This window comes from Lolium rigidum, chromosome 7 (genome assembly GCF_022539505.1).
Source record: "Lolium rigidum isolate FL_2022 chromosome 7, APGP_CSIRO_Lrig_0.1, whole genome shotgun sequence".
In the NCBI taxonomy this organism is placed as follows: Eukaryota; Viridiplantae; Streptophyta; class Magnoliopsida; order Poales; family Poaceae; genus Lolium; species Lolium rigidum.
In genome coordinates, this window is record NC_061514.1 from 320,375,761 (window position 1) to 320,380,953 (window position 5,193).

Here is a 5,193-nt window from a genome sequence, read left to right on the forward strand (position 1 = left end):
AGAGGGATATCTTTGACCTCTTCCTCCCCGAGTTCGATAAACCTTGGGTGATCCACTTAAGGGAAACTTGCTGCTGTTCTACAAACCTCTGCTCTTGGAGGCTCAACACTGTCTACAAGAATAGAAGCTCCCGTAGACATCAAGAATCCCCATAAGAATTACCATAACTATTACCATTAGCAGAAGGATATGGCCTATAGTTGTTACCAGAATTATTCCTATAAGCATTGTTGTTGAAATTATTACTTTTAATGAAGTTCACATCAACATGTTCTTCTTGGGCAACCAATGAAGCTAAAGGAACATTATTAGGATCAACATTAGATCTACCATTCACAAGCATAGACATAATAGCATCAATCTTATCACTCAAGGAGGAGGTTTCTTCAACAGAATTTACCTTCTTACCTTGTGGAGCCCTTTCCGTGTGCCATTCGTAGTAATTTGTCATCATATAATCAAGAAGCTTTGTTGCCGCCCCCAAAGTAATGGACATAAAGGTACCTCCAACAGCTGAATCCAATAGGTTTCGCGAAGAAAAATTCAATCCTGCATAGAAGGTTTGGATGATCATCCAAGTAGTTAGTCCATGGGTTGGGCAATTCTTTACCAAAGATTTCATTCTCTCCCATGCTTGAGCAACATGTTCATTATCTAATTGCTTAAAATTCATTATGCTACTTCTCAAAGATATAATTTTAGCGGGAGGATAATATCTACCAATAAAAGCATCTTTACATTTAGTCCATGAATCAATACTATTTCTAGGCGTAGATAGCAACCAATATTTAGCTCTTCCTCTTAAGGAGAAAGGAAACAATTTAATTTTATAATGTCACCATCTACATCCTTATACTTTTGCATTTCACATAGTTCAACAAAATTATTAAGATGGGCAAGCAGCATCATCGTAACTAACACCGTAAAATTGATCTCTCATAACAAGATTCAGTAAGGCAGGTTTAATTTCAAAGAATTCTCGTCGTAGTAGCAGGTGGAGCAATAGGTGTGCATAGGAAATCATTATTATTTGTGCTAGTGAAGTCACACAACTTAGTATTCTCAACAGTACCCATTTTAGCAGTAGTAAATAGAGCAAACTAAATAAAGTAAATGCAAGTAACTAATTTTTTTGTGTTTTCAATATGGAGAACAAGATAGTAAATAAAGTAAAACTAGCAACTAATTTTTTTGTGTTTTTGATATAAGAGCAAACAAAGCAGTAAATAAAGTAAAGTAAAGCAAGACAAAAACAAAGTAAAGAGATTGGATGTGGGAGACTCCCTTGCAGCAGTGTCTTGATCTCCCCGCAACGGCGCCGTAAATTTGCTTGATGCGTGTAGTTGACACGTCCGTTGGGAACCCCAAGAGGAAGGTGTGATGCGCATAGCAGCAAGTTTCCTCGGTAAGAAACCAAGGTTTATCGAACCAAGAGGTAGTCAAGAAGCACGTTGAAGGTTGATGGCGGCGGAATGTAGTGCGGCGCAACACCGTGGATTCCGCGCCAACATGGAACCCGCACAACACAATCAAAGTACTTTGCCCCAACGTAACAATGCTGAGGTTGTCAATCTCACCGGCTTGTCGTAGAACAAAGGATTAAACGTATTGTGTGGAAGATGATGATTGTTTGCGAAGAACAAGAAAGAACAATTGCAGAGATTGTATTTCAGATGTAAAGAATAGGACCGGGGTCCACAGCTCACTAGTGGTGTCTCTCCCATAAGATAAACAAGATGTTGGGTGAACAAATTACAGCTTGGGCAATTGACAAATAAAAAAGGCATAACAATGCACATACATATATCATGATGAGTACTATGAGATTTAATCGTGGCATTACGACAAAGTACATAGACCGCTATCCAAGCATGCATCTATGCCTAAAAAGTCCACCTTCAGTGTTATCATCCGAACCCCTCCAAGCATTAAGTTGCAAACAACTGTACAATTGCATTAAGTATGGTGCGTAATGTAATCAACACAAATATCCTTAGACAAAGCATCGATGTTTTATCCCTAGTGGCAACAACACATCCACAACCTTAGAACTTTCTCATCACCGTCCCGCATTTAATGGAGGCATGAACCCACTATCGAGCATAAATACTCCCTCTTGGAGTCACAAGTATCAACTTGGCCGAGCCTCTACTAGCAACGGAGAGCATGCAAGAACATAAATAACATATATGATAGATTGATAATCAACTTGACATAGTATTCAATATTCATCGGATCCCAACAAACACAACATGTAGCATTACAAATAGATGATCTTGATCATGATAGGCAGCTCACAAGATCTAACATGATAGCACAATGAGGAGAAGACAACCATCTAGCTACTCGCTATGGACCCATAGTCCAGGGGTGGACTACTCACACATCGATCCGGAGGCGATCATGGCGATGAAGAGACCTCCGGAGATGATTCCCCTCTCCGGAAGGGTGCCGGAGGCGATCTCCTGAATCCCCCGAGATGGGATTGGCGGCGGCGGCGTCTCTGGAAGGTTTTCGGTATCGTGGCTCTCGGTACTGGGGGTTTCGTGTGACGCCCCGGAACCGGTACCATGAGGATCCCAGCGAACCCGCTGAAATCCGCACGATATCGATCCAGAGACGCCCTCCGACACGACGTGCGCGACGAATCACACACGTGATGCCAGAGGAATTAACAAGAGCGGTAACATTACAACAGGATTACAATAGAGCCCACAAGATACATATATTACAACATCAACTCCAACGAGTCAAGATACAAATATACAATACAAAGATCCAAATCATACAGAAGATCGAATACGTCCGAGTACTGACAAGATACAAATTGGACTAAGAGTCCCGAAGATAACCAATGGCGTCCATAACCCTGCCTGTGCCAAGCCGGAAGGGTAACCTTGCTAACGTCGTCATCTCGTACCTGCCGAAGTCGGGCCATCGGTTGCCGACAAAAGGAAGGAAGCAAAAGAGAAAGGGAAAAGGCGAGAGTAAGTACCAAGGAACGAACTCCGGCACGTACTTAGCTGTCAACACCCGGATTTTTAAGTCCAGATGCCTATTATGCCATTCATCGCAATCCCAGGAATATTGTTTTTGCGAGACATAATAGATTGATATCACAACACATCATTCATTACAACACATAATCGTCTTACAACAAAGGATCACATGATCCAATCTTAATACAACATAGTGTATCTAGAGATCCTATTACAAAACACATAGCGGAAGCGAAGTAGTAGCGGTCGTGGTCCATCTATTCCACAGGCAACTGTTGACGTCAGGAGTGGTGTTACAGAGCAGCAGGGGAGGGCCAGGGTTGGACCAAGTCCAACCAAAAACTCAGCATGGGCATCAAATTGGGTGCTGCCCACAAGGTGTTTGTAAAAATGGCCGAAAGAGAAAAGTTTTCAAAATTTTGAAATTCCTTTGGTGGGTCTCAAACATATATCCATAGAGATGGAATGGTGGTGGTGGGGTTCAATTTGGAAAAGAATTGCAAAATGGCAAAAGGGAGATGATCTTCTCTTTATTTCAATGTCATCACTTGTCTCCTCTATTCTGGTCAACCTAGTCAACATTGGTTATGGTGGTCAACATGAAAGTTGTTCAACTTCATAAGGTCTTGGATGACATGGTAATAGTTGACCAAGTTTGGTTGAAGAAAAGTCAAATACGAGAGGGTAAAGTGAGGAACATTTTATAAAAGGCACATATGACCATTATCATATGTGTGAAGGTTTTGAGACTTGCTTTGGTTTGATTTTGGTTTCTTTGATGCAATTGTGTTTGTTTATCATATATAAGTATTCTACAAGCAAAGGATCAAGCATTGGTGGCCTTGGTTGAAGATTTGCAAATTTGGCTTTATGTGTATGTGAGTGAAATTGGGAATTCCTCACCATTTGATTTCTCTCCAATTTATTTGATATTTCTTGACTCAAATGTGATTCTTAGTAGTTTAGAAACATTTCCCAACCATTGAAACCATTCCAAAAGGTCTAGCTCAAAGATTTGCAAAATTGGCCATAACACATAAGAGGTGATGTGTCAAATTTTATTATTTTTGTAAATTGTTCACCTTGCTTTACTTGGGCATGGGTTAGGGTTAATTTAGTGTTAGATTAGGTTTAGATATGGTTTCACACCATTTAGTCAAGGTAGAAGTGCATAGGTCAAGATTTGGGGAAATGGCTATGGGTCTCATATGCCTCTATGCATATGTTGCATTTGATTTTTGATTTGAGTGTTCTTGGCCCATTTGATGTTGTTAAGTGTTGAAATGGTATATAGGAGTGATCCAACCATTCACCACAAGACTTAGGGTCAAGATTCTTAAATTCACAAATTTGCTATTTTACTCTCATATGCCTCTATGGCATTTTTAGTTTCTTTTTATTTTCTTTGGAAACCACTTGGATTTGGTTTGGTAAGTACTAGGTAAAGTATATGAAGGTTTTCCAAACCTCTAAGCAAAGTAGAAAAGCTTAGGGTAAAGTTTTATAAAAATAGCCATAGGCACATATGCATCTTTCTTATTTAATCTCCTTTTATTTTAATTTAGCTAGGGTGGTGAAGAGAGGGGGAAGTTTAGGGTTTAGTGGGGTTCACCATGGTTCACCACCATTTAGCATAAATAACAAGGGTAGGGTTCAAGATTTACCTATTAGGGCTATATTCCCCCATATGTCTTTTATTTTATTTTGGGTTTCTCAAAATAGATCCAAATGATTTCTGGAGAAGATTAGGGTTTAAGGTTTTTCTTATTTGATTTCTTTCTCTTTTATTTTATTGGGTTGGTGACCTTCACTTGATCACATTAGGGTTTTAGGGTTTAGCACATAAGCATAATAACACTCATCATGGCAAAACACAAGATTTAAACAAGATTCTTTATGTATAAATCTTATTTTAATAAAAGTTTTTGTTGGTTCCAAAATTTGGAACTAGGGAAATTCATTTTGTTTGTTTTGAAATTTTTGGGTTGTTACAAACCCTTCCCCCTTAAACAAATCTCGTCCCGAGATTTTAAGAAAAATTAGGTCCCTAAGAAAGATTGAGCAGTTGCTTTATCAGGAAAACATACTTGGCGGTGGCCCGAGGTGCTTCTGGTGCTTCTGTGGCATTCATGCGGTAGTAACGACCGTTGCGGTTGTTCGGGTAGTTTGGGGCAAACTTCCTTCCAGCTGCAAA